Here is a 27,683-nt window from a genome sequence, read left to right as displayed (position 1 = left end):
GATCTAAAAAGACACACACACACTTATTTATACACATGCTTTCCTGTTCTCTCAAGCCCCAGAATAGTTCCTGCTCTGGGCTCCCACACTCCACAGCCTCATTATCTTCTCAGAAATTTTTTTCTCCTTCCTCATACCATTGCCTCTGCTTCCACTCCCCACTCCAAACACACACACAAATAAATACATACACTTCCCAATGTCATCTGTGAGGGCTAGGAAAGCTACTGAGGAGAGAGAAGTCATTAGAGCTTCACCCGCCTGGCAACTCTGCCTCACTGTGGGACACTAGGAAAGCTGTTTCCAGAAGCATGGAGGGCACATTGTTCTTTTTCCTTCCCCTGTTCACTCCATTCAATTTCATTCCCATTGATGAGTGAGCCCATAACTCATTTCAAGTTTTCTTTTCTTTCTTTTTTGGACCGCGTGGCACATGGAATCCCACTTCTCCAACCAGGGATCGAACCCACACCCCCTGCATTGAAAGCACAATGTCCTAACCACTGGACTGCCAGGGAGGTCCCCTCAAGTCTTCTTTTCAAACCTAACTTTCTCAGTCAAGACTGCCACAGACACTTAACACCTCTGCCTCCTTCTCTCCCCTCCCACCTGCCCCACAGTCATCATCCCCCTGCCCTCCTCCCTCCATGCTCCCATCCCCCTAGTTTGGGAGACTGTGTCTTGCTTTTCTATTTCTGCCATTGATGAGACGCAGTTCTAAGGATAAGACACCACAAGGTGCTCAAAATATCAGCTAAATCTGTTTGTAAACAGTATTCTAGTTGCATTTCCAAGTAATACGTTGAATATTTTTCTTCAACCTCCGAACCCCTTTTCAGGTGAAGCATTTTAAAATGTAATGTAGTAGTCCCAACTGTTAATCTGAAAAGTGCAATGAAACACTACAGGCATATCCATAAGCCTGGAAACGCAGATAAAATTCTATCTTTTCTCATGTTAACAATTAAATTCACTATTTTAAAAGAGAGTGATTCTTCACCTGAAATGTAGTTGAAAACAAAAAAATATTGAACATTTCATAAAATGTAAATACTGTGCTTTTAAAAGGTAAGTTTCTCCCACGCTTCCTGATTTTTCAAACACTCCGTGTCACACCCTGTAATTTAAAAACCTTAACAAGTGGACACTATAATGGGTGTGTGTTCTTTTACAGTCTTCTGGGCTAATTGGATTAATAGAGCTATTTATCAACACACAAACCTTCTCGTGAGGATGACCAATTCACATGCAGAGTAAGCTTATAATGTATTTATCAGAACCAGCCTGAAATGAGGATGATTTTGAGTTTTGTATTTTAATGAAATCCTGGAGCCTCCAATGAGAAGCAGAGTAGAAAAGGTTCATAGTGTCCTGTTTCTCCTTTTCTCTAAAAATAGATTTCTTATTACATAAATATTCTCTCTGTATGACACAATAAATCTAAATAAGTTTGAGAGAACGTTTGCTCAGAATCCAGTCACCTCAGCACAGCTGACTTTTCATTTGAACCTGCTCCCATGCAGCCCTTGTGAAAAACTGCCATGAGTTCATTCTCCCATTTTCAGTTCATACCATCTCAGGGGCATGTTCCATGTTCTGTGTAGTCTTTCTAATTTAAAGTTTAATTACTGTACCATATTTTAAATTATTCCCTTGCTGTTGAACATCTATTTTGCAATCTTTTTTATAATAATTAATGTAGCAGCTAATCGTTGCTCATTTGGGTTTTTTTCCTTATGGGTGGTTTCTTCAGAATACATTCCAAGAAAGAGGATAAAAGGTCAAATAACTGGATTTAGATAGGCTTTGATTTTACCCTCTGACCAAGGGGCTCATGGACTCCCACATTTTCCATCAGAGATGGATAGTTCTCCATCAGAGGTTTATCAAGTGGTTGCTGTCCCGCTACTAGAATGCTGGGACAAGGTCATGGTCCATTTCAGGAGAATGTAGGCTTAAATATTATGAACTTTGACCCATATGAACTTGTTATGTGTTGTTATTACATGATTCTCAACAAGCAGCATCACCAGCACTGAAGGGAAAAAGAAAACAAAAAATCCCATGACGACGTGGTGACATTTAAAGGGCTGTCTGCCCCTTTAACAAGTGTAAAATGGTTCTCACTGTTGTTTTAACTTGCATTTCTTTTACATTAGTGAGACTGAAGTTGTTTCATTATATTTATCAACTATTAATATTTCCTTTAGAATGTAGTATTTATTTCTTTCCCCAACCCATTTACTATAATAAGGACCTGATATTTTTGTATGAGCATTCTCTAGAATATAGGTTTTAAGCCTTTATAATATATGCCAACAATATTTTCCAGTTTATTTTTTCTCTTTAATTCAGACGCTTACTCCTTGGAAGGAAAGTTATGACCAACCTAGATAGCATATTAAAAAGCAGAGACATTACTTGGCCAACCAAGGTCCGTCTAGTCAAGGCTATGGTTTTTCCAGTGGTCATTTATGGATGTGAGAGTTGGACTGTGAAGAAATCTGAGAGCCAAAGAATTGATGCTTTTGAACTGTGGTGTTGGAGAAGACTCTTGAGAGTCCCTTGGATTGCAAGGAGATCCAACCAGTCCATTCTAAAGGAGATCAGTCCTGGGTGTTCATTGGAAGGACTGATGCTAAAGCTGAATACTTTGGCCACCTCATGCAAAGAGTTGACTCACTGGAAAAGACTGATGCTGGGAGGGATTGGGGGGCAGGAGAAGGGGATGACAGAGAATGAGATGGCTGGATGGCATCACCAACTCGATGGACATGAGTTTGAGTGAACTCCGGGAGTTGGTGATGGACAGGGAGGCCTGGCGTGCTGTGATGCATGGGGTCGCAAAGAGTTGGACACGACTGAGCGACAGAACTGAACTGAACTGAAAGTTGTGCTATTGAACTCTGTCCAACTGAACTCCAATTCTCATACAAGTGCTACAGAAAGCGTTGGAGATTTTTTTTTGGCTCAAAGGGCACGTGCAAATCACTAGCATACATGCTTTGAGAGACGATGATACAAAAGTGTCAAATGTTTGGATTTTTACAATACACCAGGTATAAATAATGGAAATATCTTTGGTATTCTGAATTCATGTAGTGACTCATTTTGGGGGAGGAGTGTACCACATAAACAGAATAATCAATTAAAATAGATTGAGATTTCAAGGAATCTCAGTGCATTAGGATTAGGGCCTTTGGAATGTGGAGAGGCAGGAGCTGGGCTTTCCAGGGTTGGTGAGATAGGGGTATATAGAATGGTATGGACATCCAATGAAAGATGGACTGGGAAGAACTGGGGTGAGAGGAGTTTTCTCCATCTCTGGCCTCCCCCATTCTCTTCCCCTTACCCCCTTTTGATCCCTGGTTTGGAGTTCCATAGGAAGTTGTTTAAAATTATTTTTGGTGTCTCCCTTCATCGTCTCTTTGATGCATTCTTTCCCATACTCCTCCCACTCCTTTCCCTCTTTTTCTCTTATGGCAGGATAGCACTATTACATTGGGATCGAACAGTCTGGGTCCAGGCCCTGTCCCTTGATTCTTGTTTGACTTCTGCCAGTTTCCTCTCTGCGCCTCAGTTTCCTCTCTGCGCCTCAGTTTCCTCTCTGCGCCTCAGTTTCCTCATCCGTAAAACGGATACATAATAATAGTACCTATTTCTGGAAGGCTGTTATGAAAATTAAAGGAGAATGTGTTTGAATGCATAATATAGTTATGGTGGGCTATTTTATTGTTCATAAACATTCAGTGCTCCTTCCTGGAGGAGGATAAGATTTCTCAATTCTAGTGATATTAGCCTTGGCCATGAGGGTCAATTTAGCCAATAAAATATGAATGAAGGTGAGTTATGACATTTTGAGACAGAAAGTTAAGAGCCAAACAGTACACTGTTTGTCATGTTCCCTTTTCCCTCTGCCATAACAACCAACAATGTTCTAGATAGCAAATATTCCAAAACTTTGTCTCAAAGTAAAGAAAATATAGAATAGTCACAACCCAGCATGCAGTGGACATGTAGCTTGGGTAAGAAAGAAAACCATGTTGTAAGCTATAAGCCACTGAGCTTTGGGGGTTACCTGCTATTAGAACATAACCTGTATTCACTGATGGACACAGTATCCAGCTTATTTTAAGAGCTCATATAATGACTGGGAAGCTGTAAGCCAATTCCAGTGCTCACATAGTCCTGGAAGACATTTGAGTTCTGTATAGCTAAAGTGTCCTTGATGTCACCTAGTAACAGAACTTCAAAATACATGAAGTGAAAATTAACAGAAATACAAGGAAAAGTAGACAAATCCACAGTTATGGTCAGATTTCAATACTACTATCTCAATAATCTATTGAACAAGTAGAAAAGGATATAGACTATTTGAACAACAACCAGCTTGATCTAATTGACGTTTATAGACTATTCCACCCAAAAGTAGCAGAATACACATCCTTTTCAAGTGCACACAGAATAATCAAGAAAGACCATATTCAAGGCCATTTAATAAGTCTCAGTTCAAATCAATCAGAAGATATTCTCTGACTACAAGATAAATTAATTAGAAATCAGAAACATATCTAGATAATCCCTAAATATTTGGAAACTATGCTACACATGTCTAAACCTATGCATCAAAGAAGAAACAAGAAAATTAGAAAACATCTTGAACAGAATGAAAATGAAAGCACAACATATCAAAATTTGTGGGACAGAGCAAAAGCAGTACTTAGGGGGAGATCTCTACCTTTAAATATTTCTATTAGAAAAGCTGCTACTGCTGCTAAGTCACTTCAGTCGTGTCCGACTCTGTGTGACCCCATAGACGGAAGCCCACCAGGCATCCCCGTCCCTGGGATTCTCCAGGCAAGAACACAGAAAGTTATAAAATCAATACAACTTTCAACTTAAGCTACAAAAAAGAAAACTTTAACCGAAGTAAGCAGAAGGAAAGACAATAAGAATAAGACCAGAATTAATAGAATAATTAAACCCAAAGCTAGTTTTTTGTAAAGATTAATAAAACCAATAGAGAAGAAAGAAGAATGTTAGAAACCAAAGAGGGGACATTATTATAGATTATATAAATATCAAAAGCTTAATAAAGTAATATGAACACCTTTGTTAAATTTGGCAACTTATATGAAATGAAAAAAAAATCCCTTAAAAGACTCAATCAACATTGATTCAAGAGATGGGAAACCTGCTTAGCTTCATTAAAGAAATTGAATTCCTACTATGTATTTAAAATATTAAAATTAGGCCTGGGAATTCCCTGGTGGTCCAGTGATAAGGACTCTGCTCTCACTGCTGCTGCCCAGGTTCAATCCCTGATGGGGTAACTAAAATCCTACAAGCTGCCACACTCAACCAATAAATAAAAGTTAGGCCCAAATCTAGGCCTAACAATAGATGCAAATAACTTTACTGGTAAATTTCACCAAACATTTAAAGAAACATAGTATCAATTCTACCTAAACTGCCTCACAAAACAGAGAAGGAGGGCAAATTTCCCAACTCATTTTAAGAAGCCAGCATTACTGACAGCTTATTAAAAATATTATAAGAGCACTGACCAGTATCCCTCATGAATGTATATGTAAGGATCCTTAGCAAAATATTAGCAGATTGAATCCAGTAAGATTAAAAGGAGACCCTGTCATAATCCAGTAAGGTTTATCTCAGGAAAATAAGATTGATTTGAAATTCAAAAATTGATCAATATTTATTATTAATATGGTGATTGTTAAATTGGTCTTCCTTGGTGGCTCAGATGGTAAAGAATCTACCTGCAATGCAGGAGAACTCAGGTTTGATCCCTAAGGAAGATCACCTGGAAAAGGGAATGGCAACCCACTCCAGTATTCTTGCCCGGAGAATTCCATGGACAGAGGAGCCTGGTGGGCTACAGTCCGTGGGTGGCAAAAAGTTGGACACGACTGAGCAGCTAACACTTTAACTTTTCCATATTAACAAAATAAAGGATAATATAATATGATCATCTTAATAGATACAGAAAATCATTTGATAAATGATTCATTTATGACAATCTCTCAGCAAATCAGGAGTAGAAAGGAACTTTTTACACCTGAGCTAAAAGAAATCTACAGAAGTCTGCAACTAACACCATACTTAATCGTAAAAGATTGGATGAGAAAACATGGGGAGAAAGTCTTCTGAAGCTTTCTTCAGAAGATAGGCAAAGATTTCTTAAAACAAAATGAGGGGGGAAAAATTGAACCTATCGAAATGAAAATCCTCTGCTCTTAAACAAAAGCAGAAAAGCAACAAACTGGAAAAAAATATTTGCAAAATACACATTAGATCAAAGACTAGTACCCAGAATATATGAAGTACTTGTATAGCTCAGTAGTAAGAAGATTCAGTTCAGTGAAGTTGCTCAGTCGTGTCCGACTCTTTGTGATCCGATGAACCGCAGCACGCCAGGCCTCTGTCCATCACCATCTCCTGGAGTCTACCCAAACCCATGTCCATCGAGTCGGTGATGCCATCCAACCATCTCATCCTCTGTTGTTCCCTTCTCCTCCTGCCCTCAATCTTTGCCAGCATCAGGGTCTTTTCAAATGAGTCAGCTCTTCGCATCAGGTGGCCAAAGTATTGGAGTTTCAGCTTCAACATCAGTCCTTTCAATGAACACCCAGGACTAATCTCCTTTAGGATGGACTGGTTGGATCTCCTTACAGTTCAATGGACTCTCAAGAGTCTTCTCCAACACCTCAGTTCAAAAGCATCAATTCTTTGGCGCTCAGCTTTCTTTATTGTCCAACTCTCACATCATACATGACTACTGGAAAAACCATAGCCTTGACTAGACGGACCTTTGTTAGCAAAGTAATGTTTCCACTTTTTAATATGCTATCTAGGTTGGTCATAACTTTCCTTCCAAGGAGTAAGCGTCTTTTAATTTCATGGCTACAAGCACCATCTGCCATGATTTTGGAGCCCAGAAAAATAAAGTCAACCACTGTTTCCCCATCTATTTGCCATGAAGTGATAGGACCGGATGCCATGATCTTACTTTTCTGAATGTTAAGCTTTAAGCCAACTTTTTCACTCTCCTCTTTCACTTTCATCCAGAGGCTCTTTAGTTCTTCTTCACATTCTGCCATAAGGGTGGTGTCATCTGCATATCTGAAGTTATTGGTATTTCTCCCGGCAATCTTGATTCCAGCTTGTGCTTCCTCCAGCCAGCGTTTCTCATTATGTACTCTGCATAGAAGTTAAATAAGCAGGGTGACAATATACAGCCTTGATGTACTCCTTTTCCTGTTTGGAACCAGTCTGTTGTTCCATGTCCAGTATGAAAATAAAACAATCCAATAAAACAAGGGGCAAATTATTTAAACTTTACAAAAGAAGATGCATGAATGACCAGTAAACCCACGAAAAGATGGTTCATATCCTTAGTCTTCAGGGAATTGCAAAGTAAAACCACAATGAGTCACCACAATTTATTCATTTTAAAGGCTAAAATTAAAAAGACCAAAAATACCAGCTGTTGGCAAGGATATTGAGCACCTAGAGCTGTCATACATTGCTGGTGGATGGAAACAGAAAATGCTACAATAGCTCTGAAAAATAATTGGGCAGATTCTTAAAAATGTTAAGTATATACTCACCATACAATCCGCCTGTCATTCATAAGTATTTACCCAAGACAAATGAAAGGGTATATATATCTATATATGAATGTTTTTAGCAGATTTATTCATAGTGTCATAGCTGCAAATAAACCAAATGTCTATCAACAGATGAAATGATAAATTATCAAATATCTATACAGTGGAATATTACTCAGTTATTGAAAGGAATTAGTAATGCATGCAACAGTATCAATGATCTCAAATAGTATGCTGAGCCAAAGAAACTAGACATAAAAGAGTAAGTACAAGCTGTGTGATCCTATTTATATGAAAGTTCCCTGGTGGCTCAGAGGAAACGGTAACCCACTCCAGTATTCTTGCCTGGAGAATCCCATGGACGGAGAAGCCTGGTTAAGCTACAGTCCATGGGGTCGCAAAGAGTCGGACACGACTGAGCGACAGAACAGAACAGAACAGAGGAAGACGAAATCTAATCTAGTTACAGAAAGCACACTAGTAGCTGCCTAAACTAGGGGTTGTGGATCTAGGAAAAATGGACTGCAAAAGAGTACAAGGAACATTTTAGGGTGACGAAGATGTGTTGCTTCTTGACTATGATTGTGGCATGATTGTGCACACTTGTTTAAACTTATTAAACTATAACTTAGGTGCATTTTATTTTAAGGAAATTATATCTCAATACTTATTTTTCAAGCAGTTAGAACTGTCTGACTTTTCTCTAAGGGCGCACATGGTGAACTTGTCAGCCTAGGTTGGAAACCTAGCTCCAACTCTTATTAGTGATGTAAACTTGGTTATTTAATCTCCCTTAACTTCCGTTTCATCATCTGTAGCATCAAGATGATATTAATAGTACCTACTTCACAGATTTGTTATAGGAATTAAGTGAATGAATATACAGAATGTGCTTAGATCAGACAGCAAGTATTAATATTGTTTTCTTGGTCACATGACCATCCATGAAAGGCACAAATATTTCAAAAATGAAATATTTCTACTCCCTCTGTTGGTTTATTTTTGTTTTTCGTCCGTTGTTCCTTATTCATCTCCAGTATCAATAATAGGCATAGTGGGTACTTAATAAATGTTTTTTTGTGGATTAACTATTTATTTAATGAATAAGCACTTAATCAACAGATTACATAGAATATACCTAGTGATACAGAGTTTCTGTTTAGAGTAATGAAAAAGTTTTGGAAATAAATAGTGGTGATGATTGTACAATATTGTGAGTGTAGTTAATGTGTCTCTGAATTTCATGGTTAAAATGGCATATTTTGTTATGGACCTTACCACAATAAAAGAAAAACTCTTAAATACCTAATGAAAAAGAACCCACAGCTTTGGATTTTAGCTTTGCAAAGGCTACAAATAACCTCAGAAGAGTCACTACAGTTGTTTTGTCTGTGGTTAAAATGTGGAGGAAAATGTTTGTTGTGAAGGCCTTTAAGTTCTGAAGATGGGGATGTTTGTGAACATCTTGAAAAAAAAGAGGTGGAGATTGGGTCCATCACAGGGTACATTAAGAAACAACCAAAAATCTTGTTCTATCAAGCATTTGTCTAGGAACTTAAAATTTCCACCAACTAAACTACAGCTTGCTTCTCACACAAAAACTATAAAAATATAGAAGAATCAGCAAAAATCTGTTAGCAAAATTATGGATTGAAATATCTTGAGTTCTGGTGTTAAGTTGTTCAATGATTTTATGATTAGCATTCTTCTTCTTTAGAACTTTTGTAACATGATTTGCTTGCATACCTTGAACACCTTTATAGAAACACTGATTTTGCTGAAGTGGTCAGTTTTTAGGAAAGTCAAAATGACAGCTTGAAAATATCATTTAGTTTATTTAGACACTTTTAAAGCACATGGATGGAGAAGTGTTTACTTTATGGATACTTACATGTTCTTCCTCCTCTTGATGGAAATTACTTCAGAATTCATGTCCTGGTGTCTAAAACAATTAAAATTACAAATACAGAAGAAAAACAGTTTTAATGGTCAAATTAGTTTCAATTAGCATATAGCATTACTTCCTAGCCTAAAGACAGAATTAAAAGATACCCAATAATTCCATTAAAAAGGAAAGTCTGATTCATTTATTTTTTTCTTCATTCCTCTCTCTACTGTTTCATGGCAAACAGTGAAGAAAAGAGGAAGCATATTCAATTTTGTGGTGGTGTCTGCCATGATGGAGAGCAATGCTCTGCTCTCTGCTGTATTTGGGGGCTGATAGGGTGAACTCTGGGAGTTGGTGATGGACAGGGAGGCCTGGCGTGCTGTGATTCATGGGGTCGTAAAGAGTCGGACACGACTGAGCGACTGAACTGAACTGAACTGAACTAAGGCTATCTAAACCTTGATTACCTTATTATCAAAATACCACAATGATAAGTTTCTCTCCCTCAAAGAATCTGATTCACTTTACAGTTACTAATCAGCAAAGAGCACAGGGAAACTTTTATGAGAAAAACGCTAGGTATAGTGAGTATTATTTTTTTTTAATTTATTTTAAGTATATAAATATTGTGATGGGTTTTGCCATATATTAATGGCAAAAACCATATATTAATATGAATTGGCCATAGGTATACATGTGTCCCCTCCATTCTGATTCGCCATCCCATCTCCCTCCCCACTCTATCCCTCCAGGTTATCACAGAGCACTGGCTTTGGGTGCCCTGTATGGTCATGCATCAAACTCACACTGGTTATCTATTTCACATATGGTAATATACATATTTCAATGCTATTCTCTCAAATCATTCCACCCTCACCTTCTCCCAGTGAGTTCAAAAGTCTGTTCTTTATGTCTGTATCTCTTTTGCTCTCCTGCACATAGGCTTTCTGTACCATATTTCTAGATTCCATATATATGCATTAATATATAGTATTTGTCTCTTTCTGACTTACTTCAATCTGTATATAAGCTCCAGGTTCATCCACCTCATTAGTACTGAGTCAGATGTGTTCCTTTTCATAGCTTAGTAATATTCCATTGTGTATATATACCACAACTTTTTGATCCAATGTGTATTATTTTCTTAACAAAATACATAGGCTAAAGTTTTGAATGGAATATCTAAAAGGAGTTTTGCAAGCTATTTTAAATATTTCAAAAAGTTTAGTGAAAATTTATTCAGTAATAAAAGCTACCTGGCTCTACTTTTGGCTTGCATTTTTTTATAGCATGCTGATTAAGTGCTCTATTTAGGGATTGTGTGTATGCCAAGTCACTTCAGTCATGTCCGACTCTTTGTGACCCTATGGACCATAGGCTGCCAGGCTCCCCTGTCTATGGGATTCTCCAAGCAAGAATGCTGGAGTGTTGCCATGCCCTCCTCCAGGGGATCTTCCTGACCCCAGGGATCGAACCTACATCTCTTATGTCTCCTGCATTGGCCGGTGGGTTCTTTATCACTAGCACCACCTGGGAAGTCCCATTTAGGGATTACATATGTCTAACTAAGGAATTACATATGATTAAAAGTAGAAAAGCATATTATTGCATATGTAAGTGTAATGTGCTTATTAGACACTTTTCTTTTTTAAATAACAAAGGAAAATCATAATGAAGCACAGATGTGATGATGAAAATGTTGGAAAACACAAATCCATGCTAATCATTTGGCAATCAGTCATCTTTCTACACAGCTGCTGCTTTAGTATTATTTATTTGTGATTTACACCCTACCTTTTTCTGAAAGAATTTAAAGTGTCTCATGCTAGCTAAACATTGTTCTTTCAATACTTTGGTTACTTCTTTATGTGTCCAATGAGATTTTAGAATCCTTAAGGAAAAGAAGCACCAGTTTTCGAAATCCTTATGAACTTCATTCTATTTTCCTAACAGGCATTTTATGGCATAGAGTTAGTGCTTTCCCCTTGTGCTACTTATTGGCCAATGGATTGTTGGTAGACTTTTCTAGTCAGATCTATTTGTTGTCCTCAATCAGGAAATACTTATTAAAAGTCTGCTATTAATATGTGTTGATTATTTTACGTAATGTCAAGTGTAATTAGGCAAAGGTAATACACATAAAAGGAGTAGGCTGAAAGTATTCAAGGAAAAGGGAACAGTTTATGCAAAAGCCCTGAGGCAGGAAAGAGCTGGGCTGGTCCCAGGAACTGAAAGGACAAGAGATTTAAGCTCTGTGGGCGAAGGAGAGAACAGAATGAGATGAGCCTGGAGAGGCTAGCGAAAGCCATATGCCTTGTAGGTTGTAGTAAGAAGTTTTTAAAATTTCACTTTCTAACTGGATAACGAGATGCAGGTTGGGGTGAAGGTGGTAAGAGATGTATCAGAGAAGTCAGTCTTGAGGCTAGGTGTTAGCTTAGACCAAAGTGGTAGAAGAGGAACATAGAGAAATTCATTTAAGATTTTTTGTGAAGGTAGAACCCATAGAGCTTACATATGGATTAGATGTAGGGTACAAGGGAAAGGGAGAGGCTTCCAGCTGGCACAATTACATGAAATTGAACATACCATTGACTGAGTTGGGAAGACTGGAGGAGGACAGGTTGAACTGGGAGATGTTGAAAGAGAATCAGGAGTTTGACTGGGGCTATGTTGGGCAAGGATATCCAACCAGTCCATCCTAAAGGAGATCAGTTCTGGGTGTTCATTGGAAGGACTGATGTTGAAACTGAAACTCCAATACTTTGGCCACCAGATGCAAAGAACTGGCTCATTTGAAAAGACCCTGATGCTGGGAAAGATTGAGGGCAGGAGGAGAAGGGGATGAGAGAGGATGAGATGGTTGGATGGCATCACCAACTCAATGGACATTGGTTTGGGTAAACTCCGGGAATTGGTGATGGACAGGGAGGCCTGGTGTGCTACAGTTCATGGGGTCGCGAAGAGTCAGATACGCCTGAGCAACTGAATGGAACTGATGTTGTGTTTGAGATGCCTGAGAGACATTGAGAGAGAAATGGCAAGTAAGTAATTATTTGTACCATCAAATGGCAACCCACTCCAGTGATCTTGCCTGGAGAATCCCAGGGACGGGGGAGCCTGGTGGGCTGCCGTCTATGGGGTCACACAGAGTCGGACATGACTGAAGTGACTTAGCAGCAGCAGCAGCAGAACCTACTGGATATATGACCGATCAGTGTACATTAATGGTATTTAATGATATGTTAGTGGGACTCTGTATTTTAGAGTTTGAAGAGGAGAGGGTAAGAAGATACAGAAGGAATGGAGAAAGGAAATAGAAAGGAAACCAGGAGGTACAATGTAACAGAGGTCAAGAGAAGAAAATGGTCAGCTGAGAAGAGTGTGCTCAAAAGCCACTGAGGAGTGTAAGGAGAATAAAGTGACTATTAGATTGGCCAACACCAAGGTCACTGGAGGCCTTAACCAGGTCGTTTGGAGAGCATGACAGAGCTGAGCAATTTGAGACAGTACAAGCAGATAACTCTTGGGGGAGATTCAAAGAGCACATAAAAAGGGAATTCAAGAGGAAGAGACTGATTTGGGAAGGGAGATGGGGTGGAGATGAACTAAGTTTTTAGGTGTGGAGAGCTTCAGGTAACTGTGGAACATCTAAGTGGAAAATATCATACATAAGGCTAAATTATGACTGGAGAGGGAACTTTGGAACCATGTATGTGCAGCCAAAGCTGGGGAGCAGGCATCTCTGGCCCAGATGCCCTTTTAACATACCTTGTCCACCTGACCTGCCTCTTGAGAAACCTGTATGCAGGTCAGGAAGCAACAGTCAGAACTGGACATGGAACAACATACTGGTTCCAAATAGGAAAAGGAGTACGTCAAGGCTGTATGTTGTCACCTTGCTTATTTAACTTCTATGCAGAGTACATCATGAGGAACGCTGGGCTGGAAGAAGCACAAGCTGGAATCAAGATTGCTGGGAGAAATATCAATAACCTCAGATATGCAGATGACACCACCCTTATGGCAGAAAGTGAAGAGGAACTCAAAAGCCTCTTGATGAAAGTGAAAGAGGAGAGTGAAAAGGTTGGCTTGAAGCTCAACATTCAGAAAACGAAGATTATGGCATCTGGTCCCATCACTTCATGGGAAATAGATGGGGAAACAGTGGAAACAGTGTCAGACTTTATTTTTGGGGGCTCCAAAATCACTGCAGATGCTGATTGCAGCCATGAAATTAAAAGACGCTTACTCCTTGGAAGGAATGTTATGACCAACCTTGACAGTATATTAAAAAGCAGAGACGTTACTTTGCCAACCAAGGTCCGTCTAGTCAAGGCTATGGTTTTTCCCGTGGTCATGTATGGATGAGAGTGTTGGACTGTGAAGAAAGCTGATCGCCGAAGAATTGATGCTTTTGAACTGTGGTGTTGGAGAAGACTCTTGAAAGTCCCTTGTACTGCAAGGAGATCCAACCAGTCCATTCTAAAGGAGATCGATCCTGGGTGTTCTCTTGAAGGACTGATGCTAAAGCTGAAACTCCAACACTTTGGCCACCTCATGCGACGAGTTGACTCACTGGAAAAGACTCTGATGCTGGGAAAGGTTGGGGGCGGGAAGAGAAGGGGACAACAGAGAATGAGAAGGCTGGATGGCATCACCAACTCTGTGGACATGAGTTTGAGTGAACTCTGGGAGTTGGTGATGGACAGGGAGGCCTGGCATGCTGTGATTCATGGGGTCGCAAAGAGTTAGACTCAACTGAGCGACTGAACTGAACTGTCCCCTTATACAGTCCATGTTCAAGGTCCTGATGTAAAATAGGAGACTTAGCATCTTATTTTCTTCTAGACATAAGTCTTGGGAGACTACTGCTGAACTCAGCTAGTAACCACTAGCTCCTTACTCTCTCTAGAATCCATAAGCCACCCTAGCCCTTTTCTGTGACCCTTCTTTTTTTTTTTTTCTGTAAGTGAAATTTCTAGAAGTAACATTTCTGGGCCACAAGATACATATTGATCTGACATGTCAGAGGCATGATCATGGGAGGTTGGAGATAGCTGAATGAGATATGCTGTCTCTCTCTGTTCCTGCTCTGAGTGGTACCCTTACTTCTGCTTGGTTTCTGTAGTCTTTGCTAAATAAATCAGGCTCTTTCTCTTTTTTTAATAAGTGTGGCCTCTCGAGCCATTCAGTGGCCTAAGACTTTCTTTCAGTGTTGCGAAGGAGAGAATAGCTATAAAAATTAGAGGAAGTGGGAGGATTTTTGGAAGTGGAGCCCATTATGTATGATTGCTGAGAACTTTTCTTAACACTTTGGTTTAGACTGTGTTTTAAGATTCCTCATGGGAACTCTTTCTTGTGAGAGTTGCATGCAGGTATATTTTACAGGCTTCTTTTCCTTTTTTCAAAATAACTTTAACATCCACCTACTCAAATAAGCTACCCGTCTTACATGAACTGACTCATTTGTCAATACTAAGTGCAGAAGCCAGTGTGGGGGCTGACTGTTTCATCAAGAACACAAAGTGTATTGTGTTTCAGCTTAAGCATGTCAAGTAGTGAACTTTTTCTTGTTCTTAGGACATCCTTTGACTTACACATGAGTTCTCAGTGTCCTGAGAGAGACTGTGGTGGTGGTGGTGGTGTCACTCAGTCGTGTCCGACTCTTGCAATCCCGTGGACTATAGCCTGCCAGGCTTCTCTATCCATGGGATTTCCCAGGCAAGAATACTGAAGTGGGTTGCCATTTCCTTCTCCAGGGGATCTCCCAACACAGGAATTGAACTTGGGTGTGGGCTTCTCTGGTGGCTCAGAGGTTAAAGCATCTGCCTACAATGTAGGAGACCTGGGTTCCATCCCTGGGTCGAGAAGATTCCCTGGAGAAGGAAATGGCAACCCACTTCAGTATTCTTGCCTGGAGAATCCCATGGACAAGAGGAGCCTGGTGGGCTACAGTCCAAGGGGTTGCAAAAAGTCGGACACGACTGAGCGACTTCATTTTCACTTTTCACTTTCATGCATTGGAGAAGGAAATGGCAACCCACTCCAGTGTTCTTGCCTGGAGAATCCCAGGGACGGGGGAGCCTGGTGGGCTGCTGTCTATGGGGTTGCACAGAGTCGGACACGACTGAAGCGACTTAGCAGCAGCAGCAGCAGGAAAGGATTATCGCATTGTATTCATTATTATAGTAGTGTGCTAGGGCAATCATAACAAAGTACCGCAAATGGGTGACTTAAAACAACAGAGATGTATTGTCTCCCAGTGTGGAAGGCTAGGAGCCCCAAATCAAGATGTCAGCAGGACCCTATTCTCTTCTGAAACCTGCAGAGGAAGTCTTCTTTGCTTCTTTCTAGCTTCCAGTGGTTGGCTAGTGACCTTTGGCATTTATTGGTTTATAGCTATGTAACTAGTCTCTGCCTTCATCACTATGTGCGTTCTGTGTTTGCCTGTGGCTGTGTCTTTCAAGGACACTATTATATTGAATTAGGGCCCACCCTTCTCCAGTATGATCTCATCTTAACTAATTATATCTACTTCCAAATTTTTGTGGTCTTATTTCCAATTAAGTTCACAGCCTAACTTACTAGCGATAAAGACTTCAACCCATCTTTTTTTTTTTTTTGAGAAGACACAATTCATCTCATAACGCTCATGTTCACAGGAAGGAAGGCAGGGAGAGGGAAGGGAGGAGGAAAGAAAAGTGATAGTTATGGGTAATGCGTTGGAAGGCTAATGTTTACCGACCACTACTTCCCTACCCTTTTTTAACAAAAACAATTGCTTCTAAGGGCCTCTGCTATTTGGGTAAATTGCCCTCTCTTCCTTTCTTTTGGTAGAAACTGTTATGTACTGAACAATCTTCTGTTCTTTGCACTAAATTTTGGGCAGTGGTTCTCAGACTCTGCTGGATATTCCAGATCACCTGGGAACTTGGTAAAAATATACAGATATCCAGTCTCTATCTTGTTTCAATAAACCTGCCTCTGTATCTTCTAAATGGTGCCCTCAGGTCTGAGAACCTCTGGCCTTGGGCATATATGGCTTGCAGTCTTTCTACCCCAATCTTTGCCGACATTGTGGATGTGTCATCATTCACAAAGAAGACTCAGCTAACACCAGACCTTTCCTATCTTGACCTCTTCACCCTCAGTGACCTTCTATTCCAGGCCTTTCAAGCCAGCGCCCACCCCCTCCCAGCCACACTGTGGACCTCCTCAGCAGTATCACACTAAAGTGTGAAAGCAATGTCTCTTGCCTCCTACTGGCTTCCTACAATTCCTTCCTCAGCCCCAGGCCATCTGGTGGCCACTCCCTCTAGCCCATCTTGAAATCTGAGATAGCTCCAGACCACCTCTTCCCACAGGCCCACATCTGGCCCAGAAGCAATCCTTCCCCACCCCTGGCCCACTGCTGGGAGATGGGCTCCCAGTGCAGCCCAACGGCCCCCACCACCTCCCATTTGGCCAGAGCTTCTCTTACCAGTCCTTACACTCTTCAAACTGAAGAAGGTATGTTGGAAGCTCTTCAGGTGCTTTCTTAAATTATCTCTCTGACTTGGTTTGAGAAGAGAGGAAAACCATTCCCTTCACCTAGGAGAGGGGAGAAGAAAAAGCCAAGGTATTCCAATTCTTAAAAGAAAATGTCTCCCAATTTTTCAACCCCTGTGCTTATACACACTCCAGTTGAGTGGATTTAAGGTCACAAAACCAGTTTGACCCCTCTTTACAAGTCCTGCATTGGTGATATAGCCCCTCATTATAGCACCTATTGTTTTCTTCTCAATCTTTAGGGCTTCAGCCAAAAGGAAAACAGAAAGAGCCCCTACTGAACATCCTGTTTACATAGAGCTCTGCTCCCTAATTTAGGAAATGGCTAGTTTGTTTGTTAAACAATTTTCCTGGGACCGTTCCTTGATCTTAAGGGGACCTTCCCTTAATCCATGGTTCCCTTCACTTTCACCACAGGACTTGTCCTGCCTCCCTCCATCCCAGGTTAGATTTCATGGTTCGTACTTTGAGTAATCCTCTTTCCAATACCTGAAATTCGCTTGTCTCCTTAACTCCGGGAGTTGGTGATGGACAGGGAAACCTGGCATGCTGTGGTCCATGGGGTCACGGAGAGTCGGACACGACTGAGCAACTGAACTGAACTGAGCTCTGGGCCCTCACTGCCAACAATGCTGTTATATTTCTTTGGCCAACTGGCTCTCTTACTCTCTGCAAGGGCCATTTCAGATCTTCTCCACTCTCCTCAATCTCTAAACTCCTGCCTTGCTGCTCACTCTCAGAAAATACCTTATCTTTTATTTCTTAGAGAAAACAGAAGTCATTATACGGTAACACCTTCTCCCTGGCATATTTACCACCCAACTTACATGGGCACACGTGGTATTCTCTGTCCTGCCTGTTAAAATAGAGGTATTCATACTTTAGTCCAAGATCAATGCCTCTGTTTCTTCTTCAGATCTCATTCCCTCTCACCTTCTTAGGAACCATATCCATTATCCCTTCTTCAATCTGGATTCCTATGGTATCTGAATATATTAAAGTCTCCCCTAGATTAACCAACCTGCAATAACTTACACTATAAAGTAATTACTGTGTATCACTATTGTGCTAAGTACTTTATATATGTAACCTCTTTCTTTATTTTAAAAAATGAATGTATTTCTTTATTTTTGGCTGCACTGAGTCTTTATTACTGTGCTTGGGCTTTCTCTGGAAATGGCAACCCGCTCCAGTACTCTTGCCTGGAAAATTCCATGGACGGAGGAGCCTGGTAGGCTACAATCCATGGGGTCACAGAAAGTTGGACATGACTGAGCGACTTCACTTCACTTTGGGCTTTCTCTACTTGCTGTGTGCTGGCTTCTCAATGTTGTGGCATCTCGTGTTGCCATGCCCATGCTCTAGGGATCACAGGCGCAGTAGTTGTGGCACACAGGCCCAGCTGATCCAAGGCATGTGGATTCTTCCCAGACCATGGATCAAACTTGTGTCCCCTGCATTGGCAGGCAGATTCTTAACCACTGAACCAACTGGGAAGTCCATATACAACTTATTACCATGTGAAGTAGGTAGCATTTTTAACTCCATTTTTTTAAGAGGAAATCAATTCAGAGAGTACATAACTTGTCCAAGATCATACAGCTGATGGGTAAAGTGGGAATTTTTGTTGCCTATTGTTTCTCTACATTTTTTTTATTTCATTGTTTCCTCCATGACCTGCTTCTTTTCCCCTGTCTTGCTCCAATTTTTATTATGACAAATTCGAAATTACAGAAAGCTGCCAGAATAGTGCAATGGGTACCTATATACCTTTTACTGAGATTCACACACATAAATAGGTGTATACACACAGAGAGAGGCAGTTACACAATGACATGATTCAAATTTCAATTACCATGGGATCCTAACTGTAATCGTGTAAAATACAAACTTCACTGCCAGAGCTTCAGTCTTCAAATAGCTACATAATTAACAGATGCTTGTAATGACCAGTGACAGTGACCAATCATGACACGTCTTTCACATCTGTTAGAATGGTCACTACACATCTGTTACTCAGTTCATGCAGAGATAGCAAAGCATACAATTGTATTGCCTCCTTGCCTCTCAGTGATAAATTCACATGACATTTTATAAAAAGGGTATTGACCAAAAAAGACGAAAATGCAGGAAAGAAATTAAAAGTAATAATGCTGAAAGTGAAATTCAAATCAAACATAAATGGAGTTATTCAAGACTTAACTGGGAATATTGACACTGCTACCATTAGATACGCTCTGGAAATGCAGCCAGAGGAACTAAGTGAAGGCAAATCTATCAAGATTAATGAAGAAAGTGGTTGTGATGAAAAGGATGAAGATGTCCCAGGGAAGTGACATTATCAAAAGCTTCACATTATAGGAGTGTTTGGAGATATTTCACAACATTGTGAGTGAAAGAGATGAAAGGCGGCAAACTGACTCAAACTTAGGAGTATGACAATTTGAAAGGCATAGAGAAGATTCTATACAGTTACATGATCAGAAGAACTGTTCAAACTACTCTTCAGTTTTTTATGAAGAAATAGAATACTTTAATCCTCAATATTTCTAGTGTTTTAAATTATAGTACTACTTCATGGCAGATGGAAGGGGAAAAAGTGGAAGCAGTGACAGATTTTATTTTCTTGGGCTCTCAAATCACTGTGGATGGTGACTGCAGCCAAGAAATTAAAAGATGCTTGCCCCTTGAAAGGAAAGCTGTGACAAACATAGAGGGCATATTAAAAAGTAGAGCCATCACTTTGCCAACAAAGGTCTGTATAGTCAAAACTATGGTTTTTCCAGTAGTCATGTATGGATAATGAGAGTTGGTCCATAAAGAAGACTGAGTGCCAAAGAATTGATGCTTTTGAACTGTGGTGTTGAAGAAGACTCTTGAGAATCTCTTGGACTGCAAGGAGATCAAATCAGTCAATGAAATCAACCCTAAATATTCATTAGAAGGACTGATGCTGAAGCTGAAGCTGCAATAACTTTGGCCACCTGATGCAAAGAGCCATCTCTTTGGAAAAGACCCTGATGCTGGGAAAGATTGAAGGCAAAAGGAGAAGCGCACAGCAAAGGATAAGATGGTTAGATATCATCACCAGCTCAGTGGATATGAATTTGAGCAAACTCCGGGAGATAGTAGTGGACAGAGGAGTCTGGTGTGCAGCAGTTCATGGGGTTGCAGAGTCAGACATGACTTAGCAACTGAATCATGTCTAACTTACACAACTTAGCGTACTAAACAAAAATTAGTTTTACTAATTTTTCCTTTTCCTACATTTATAACTGAACATAAGAGTTCATAGTGTTTTGATATAACTGTTTAAAGGTCATAGAACAGTGGTAATTTCCCCCACTGATCATTAAAAATAATTTTGCAGTTTCACTTTACACAGTCATTTTTTTAAAAAAAATTTATTTTTGGTTGCACTATGAAGGCTTTCTCTAGTTGCAGTGAGCAAGGGCTACTCTTCATTGCAGTGTGAGGGCTTCTCATTGCAGTGGCTTCTTTTGTAGCAGAGCACAGGTTCTAGGGTATGTGGCCTCTGGCATGTGGCATAATCCTGGACCAGGGATCACAGCCATGTCCCCTTGCATTAGCCAGTGGATTTTTATCCACTATCCCACCAGTCTTTTTTTTTTAATATGGTCATTTTTGAGTTTTGCACTACCAGGCAAAATGAGGACTACATATATGTATATATATTTTTTGCCTGAGCCATTTGAAAGTACAGATGTCATGATGCTTCATCCCCTAAGTATTTCAACATGTATCTCTGTCTCTTAAGAACAAGGACATTCTTCTACATAATCACAATACCTTTCTTACCACTCTCAAAAAGTTTGACATTAATAACGTATCTAATATTTATTACATATTCAAAATTTCCCAACTGTCTGAATAATATTCTTTGCAGCATTTTTTAATATCCAATGTCTATATAAAGCTCAGACATGGCCTTTAGTTTCCTTTAACCTAGAATAGTTCTGCTGCTTTTGTTTTCTTTTCCTCTCATAACACTGCTATTCTTTAATGAGTTCTGCAGAGTGTCCCACTATTTGAATTTGTGTGATTATTCTCTCATGCTTAGATTAAGACATTTATGTTCTAGAAATTGCTTCCTCCACCTACCCTACACCCACTTACCAACCAGGCCCCTGGTAGCTATGGGAAGGTATGCTGATATTTCTGTAATGTCCTTCTCTTCTTTTTATTCCTTTCTTTCTCCTTAACCAAGTAACTAACCAATCCTCTTCTCGCCAAAACACAAAACCAAACTATTCTACAACTAGTTCCCTCAACCCTCCCACACATTCTTAAGGACTGAAATTCCATCATGCACTTCCTTCATTCTATTGTTTCCAGGGCAGTTCCTCTTTTAACTCCTTGGGTGCTCAAATGCCTGCACATTCCAGTCAAAATGCACACTCCAGAAAAGACTGAAAACTCTTTCACTAAACTTGAAATGACTACCAGCAGTTTAAAAAAGAGGCATCTCCCAGAGGAGAGTTTGCCTTTTGAGAAGTATGTTCAGTGCCCAGCCAGTTGCCAAGGCATAATAGAATCTCTAATTTTTTGTTCAGTTAAATTGCCATATAGCTCAGTAGGTGAACCAGAGATTTCCATATCAAACTTTGTCTTCATTAAAGCACTGCTTTCAGAGTAGTAACACTTTCTATTGATAAGTTCATATAGGAGAGAGCTAGATTCTTGGATCGGAGAAGGCAATGGCACCTCACTCCAGTATCCTTGCCTGGAAAATCCCATGAATGGAGGAGGCTGGTAGGCTGCAGTCCATGGGGTCGCTAAGAGTCAGACACAACTGAGCGACTTCACTTTCATGCATTGGAGAAGGAAATGGCAACCCACTCCAGTGTTCTTGCCTGGAGAATCCCAGGGACAGTGGAGCCTGGTGGGCTTCTGTCTATGGGGTTGCAGAGTCGGACATGACTGAAGCGACTTAGCAGCAGCAGCAGCAGAGTCTTGAATGATCAGGTGGGCATTTGCAGAAGATCTTTGTGATATTGCTGTTTTACCCTTGGCAAACAAAATAATTCTTATAATTTTCATGTATGGCTTATCTCATGAACTATTTATAAACTTGAATTCAGAGAAGACAAAGTTTTATCTTAAGGTCTCATTCATCTAAAGCTCCAAACACATGCCTTATGCTGTAATCAAAGTTCAATATATTTGACAAGAAAACTACATAGATGATGGTTTGTCTTCTTTTGTTCATCATATCAGAAGGTTTATAATGTCTGTTAGAAGTCATTTAAGTTTGACCATTGGGTTAAGCTGGTGTGTGATTTCTTTAATGGTCAGATTACTTCTTTACTTATTTAAAAAAAATATTTATTTGGCTGCATCAGGTCTTAGTCACGTCATCTGGGATCTTTTGTTGCCTTGTGTGGACTCTATAGTTGTGGACTGTGCTGCTCCGAGGCATGAGGAATCGTAGTTTCCCAACAAGGGAATCCAAGTTTAGAACCCAAGTCTTCTGCATTGCAAGGCAGATTCTTAACCACAGGACCATCAGGGAAATCCCATCTTTCCTTTAGTTATTAATGAGTAATGTTTGGGCTTCCCTGGTGGCTCAGACAGTAAAGAATCTGCCTACAATGCAGGAGACCGAGGTTTGATCCCTCGGTCAGAAAGGTTCCCCAGAGAAGGGAATGGCAATCCACTCCAGTATTCCTGTCTGGAGAATTCCATGGACAGAGGAGCCTAGTGGGCTACAGTCCATGTAGTCATAAAGAGTTGGACACAACTGAGAGACTAACACTTTCACTTTTTCTTTTTATCAATGTACAAGGAGATACTTGGAGACTATGTGAATGTTTTATTTTCCAACCTTTCACCCAGTAGTGTTAACATCCATTGATGATCTTTCCTTGTCAATATTATACTAGTTGTTGTGAAATGATGATTTTATAATCCTGTCAATCCATCTACATTTATTACCTGGAACCCTTCTGTAAAGAAGAGCTTTCCCTCCTCCTCTTCACCCTGCCTCCACTCCCTGCCTTTTTTTTCTTTTTTTTTTTTTTTTTTGAGTATTTTGATTGATTCATGGATTCTTTTTCATTCAATATATTATAATGAATTGCCATCATTATTTTTAGAATTCAAATTGCCCTGTTTTGGCCAGTAGGAGAAACTTTAAATCTGGCTTCTGTGTCCTTTGACATATCCCATTAGTTTGGAATGCTTATCTGGTTGCTTTTAATTGAGTGCCAGATATTGCATTTAGATAATTGTAAAAATAGTTTGAGGTCTACAATAATATTATCTTTCTCCAAGGAGGATTTATGTTTGCTTCTGGCAAGAGGTTAAGGCCACTAGCAATCCTAGATCATTTTAATCCAATAGCAGAACCTGAGAGGATTTGAAGCTAGGAGGGCTGGTCTATTTCTGGTTTACCCTCACTCCCCATGTCCTTTGGGTCCCAACCTTAAGCCTGGCGTTTCTCCTCTTGACCTTCCCTGAACTTCAGTTTTTATACCCCGATCCCTGCTAGGCTGTCAAAAGTTCTCTTCAGCTTCTCAACCACCTCTTTGGGAAAAGTGGTTTGAAATGTTCTGCTCATCTCTGAGTCCTCTTCTCTCAGGTCCAATTACTGTAATTCTTTATGTTAGCTCTTAGAATAATTAAAAAAAATTTTTTTCCAACTTTGTGGGTTGTCTGGGTAAGAGGGCTAGCCCGAATTACCTAATCTATTCCTGGAAGTGAAAGTTCTCCTGACCCCAGAACTGACTTTTAAAAATAAACTATGGTCACATCAATTTTCTAACTTAAACACTGAAGTGACTGCCTATTTTTCTGCCGAATTCTTAATCAAGCCTGAAGGTCTATATCTCCACAACATTCTATCCACTCTCCTTCTCACTTTCTACTTTGTAGATATACTTGCTCTCTTTGCACACCACACCTTCACAATTCTGGCTTTGAACTTGCAGTTTCCATCTCCTGACCGCTGTTCATTTCTCCCACCCAACTCGCTCTGAGCTAGTTAATGATTCCTTAATCATCAGAGCTCAGTCAAATGTTTCTTCACCAATGAAGCCTTCCCTGGCTCCCCCAGCCTAGGTAGGTCTCAGTGATGACACCCTGCTGTTCTTCAAAGCATTTAGTAAAGTTTGTAATTTTAGATTGATTTGAGTGATTATTCAAGTAATATCTGTCATCTTCCATATCCTATATGAAGGCAGGAATCATGTCTGTTCTGCTCACCATTACACACCCAGCAACTATTTGTGGCAGGCATTCAACAAAATAGAAGAATGAATAAAATTAATTGTCAATCAACACTCCTTTTCTAGGTCACTTACATATGCAATTAGCCCACTTATTTTTTTTACCAACGGGGCCACATACAGGATTTTGTTGATGCTGTTACAATTTCCTGGCTTTTAACTTTGAAGCCTGATAAACAGTTTTGGTTTCCTTTTCTCTTACGGTCACATTGATTTCATGTCTGCAGCAGATTCTTTTTAACCAAAGAAACATTTTCATGTTTTTTGATGACTTTATATAACTCTGAAACCAAGAGGTTTCCTTCGTTTCAATGTAAACACACTGGAGAAATAACCAATTCAGAGCCTTGATTTCCAATTAAGTGAAGTCTTCAGAAAGTGAAAAATAAAAGTCAGAGTCTCAGGTAGGTGATGAGGTCAAAAGAATTCAGTTAATAATGTTGCATATTTTTTTGTTTAATATAGATTTCCCTGGTAAATTTCCATCTGCTTTGCATTTGAAAATAAAAGACAGCTGCTTTTTAAAAGTTTGTAGGCAAGAAGTCATTAAATAATGGGAACTCTAATTGATACTATGAGTGCAATTGTGCGGTAGTTTAAGCATTCTTTGGCATTGCCTTTCTTTAGGATTAGAATGAAGACTGACTTTTTCCAGTCCTGTGGCCACTGCTGAGTTTTCCAAATTTGCTGGCATATTGAGTGCAGCACTTTCACAGCATCATCATTCAGGATTTGAAATAGCTCCACTGGAATTCCATCACCTCCACTAGCTTTGTTCGTAGTAATGCTTTCTAAGGCGCACTTGACTTCACATTCCAAGATGTCTGGCTCTAGGTGAGTGATCACGCCATCGTGATTATCTTGGTCGTGAAGACCTTTTTTGTACAGTTCTTCTGTGTATTCTTACCACCTCTTCTTAATATCTTCTGCTTCTGTTAGGTCTATACCATTTCTGTCCTTTATCGAGCCCGTCTTTGCATGAAATGTTCCCTTGGTATCTCTAATTTTCTTGAAGAGATCTCTTGTTTTTCCTAAAGTCATGCTCAAAATTCTCCAAACCAGGCTTCAGCAATATGTGAACCGTGAACTTCCAGATGTTCAAGCAGGCTTTAGAAAAGGCAGAGGCACCAGAGATCAAATTGCCAACATCCACTGGATCATGGAGAAAGCAAGAGAGTTCCAGAAAAACATCTATTTCTGCTTCATTGACTATGCCAAAGCCTTTGACTGTATGGATCACAATAAACTGTGGAAAATTCTGAAAGAGATGGGAATACCAGACCACCTGACCTGCCTCTTGAGAAACCTGTATGCAGGTCAGGAAGCAACAGTCAGAACTGGACATGGAACAACCGACTGGTTCCAAATAGGAAAAGGAGTACGTTAAGGTTGTATATTGTCACCCTGCTTATTTAACTTATATGCAGAGTACATCATGAGGAATGCTGGGCTGGAAGAAGCACAAGCTGGAATCAAGATTGCCGGGAGAAATATCAATAACCTCAGATATGCAGATGACACCACCCTTATGGCAGAAAGTGAAGAGGAACTCAAAAGCCTCTTGATGAAAGTGAAAGAAGAGAGTGAAAAGTTTGGCTTGAAGCTCAACATTCAGAAAACAAAGATCATGGCATCTGGTCCCATCACTTTATGGGAAATAGGTGGGGAAACAGTGGAAACAGTGTCAGACTTTATTTTTGGGGGGCTCCAAAATCGCTGTGGATGCTGACTGCAGCCATGAAATTAAAAGACGCTTACTCCTTGGAAGCAAAGTTATGACCAACCTTGATAGTATATTAAAAAGCAGAGACATTACTTTGCCAACAAATGTCCCTCTAGTCAAGGCTATGGTTTTTCCCGTGGTCATGTATGGATGTGAGAGTTGGACTGTGAAGAAAGCTGATCGCCGAAGAATTGATGCTTTTGAACTGTGGTGCTGGAGAAGACTCTTGAGAGTCCCTTGGACTGCAAGGAGATCCAACCAGTCCATTCTGAAGGAGATGGATCCTGGGTGTTCATTGGAAGGAATGATGCTAAAGCTGAAATTTCAATACTTTGGCCACCTCATGCGATGAGTTGACTCACTGGAAAAGACTCTGATGCTGGGAAGGATTGGGGGTGGGAGGAGAAGGGGACGACAGAGAATGAGATGGCTGGATGGCATCACCAACTCGATGGACATGAGTTTGAGTGAACTCCGGGAGTTGGTGATGGACAGGGAGGCCTGGCGTGCTGTGATTCATGGGGTCACAAAGAGTTAGATACGACTGAGCAACTGAAATGAACTGAACTGATAATATAGGTTTTTGTTTTAAAACCAGACTTTGGCTTACATTGCTAGAAACTTGTATGCACCTGTGCCAATTTTTTTAATATTTATTTATTTGGCTGCTGTACTGGGTCTTAGATGCGGCATACAGGATCTTTAGTTGTGGCATTTGAACACTTAGTTGTGGCATGTGGTATCTAGTTTCCTGACCAGGAATCAAACCCCAAGCCCCCTGCATTGGGTATGTGGAGTCTTAGCCACTGGACCACTAGGGAAGTCCCTCAATTTTTTTTTTTTAATAAATTTGTTTGTTTTTCATATTGTAATATGTTTGACTTAACTTGGCTATTTTTCTTCCTCTAAACCCATAGAACCCATGCAAATGTCAGTTGTTTCTTTAGACTCAAATTAATTTCTTAGCTTCCCCAAATAGGGTCTTCATGAACAAAGTTAGGTAATAAGAACTGCAAATTAGCTTAGATTTATAGATTTTTTTTTCCTAACATGCCAAGCTTGCATCTACCTCAGATGCTATTCTACCTACCTGAAATGCTCTTCCCCTAATATCCTCATGGCTAGCGACTGTATCTTCCTCAGGCTTCTGCTTAGATGTTTCTCTTGAAGGAAATGCCTTTCTGAATGGCACATCATTTTTTAAAAGCCCCTCATTACTTACTCAAACTATGTTTTTTGACATCTTACCCAGAGTGACTATATATCTTTATCCAGGACAGTCCTGGTTTCATTTGCATTCTCCCTGATCGCCGAAGAATTGATGTTTTTGAACTGTGGTGTTGGAGAAGACTCTTGAGAGTCCCTTGGACTGCAAGGAGATCCAACCAGTCCATCCTAAAGGAGATCAGTCCTGGGTGTTCATTGGAAGGACTGATGCTAAAGCTGAAACTCCAATACTCTGGCCACCTCATGCAACGAGTTGACTCACTGGAAAAGACTCTGATGCTGGGAGGGATTGGGGGCGGGAGGAGAAGGGGACAACAGAGAATGAGATGGCTGGATGGCATCACCGACTCAATAGACATGAGTTTGAGTCAACTCCGGGAGTTGGTGATGGACAGGGAGGCCTGGTGTGCTGTGATTCA

General features: G+C 40.1%; 1 long non-coding RNA gene across 2 annotated transcripts in view; it reads left to right on the top strand.

The window, feature by feature from the left end:
• The window catches only part of LOC129546287 (uncharacterized), a 30,590-nt gene extending 4,757 nt beyond the window's left edge, over positions 1-25,833 (top strand). For both annotated transcript variants that reach the window (XR_008683855.2, XR_008683854.2), the window contains exons 2-3: positions 24,942-25,148; positions 25,377-25,833. This is a non-coding gene — a long non-coding RNA (uncharacterized LOC129546287). The remainder of the gene's footprint in view (positions 1-24,941; positions 25,149-25,376) is intronic.
• The last annotated feature ends 1,850 nt before the right edge of the window (positions 25,834-27,683 follow it).

Source organism: Moschus berezovskii, chromosome 1, assembly GCF_049115385.1.
Source record: "Moschus berezovskii isolate FMDL1 chromosome 1, NW_MosBer_1.0, whole genome shotgun sequence".
Lineage (NCBI taxonomy): Eukaryota > Metazoa > Chordata > Mammalia > Artiodactyla > Moschidae > Moschus > Moschus berezovskii.
Note: the sequence above shows the minus strand (reverse complement) of the source record. Positions and strands in the feature narration are given on the sequence as shown.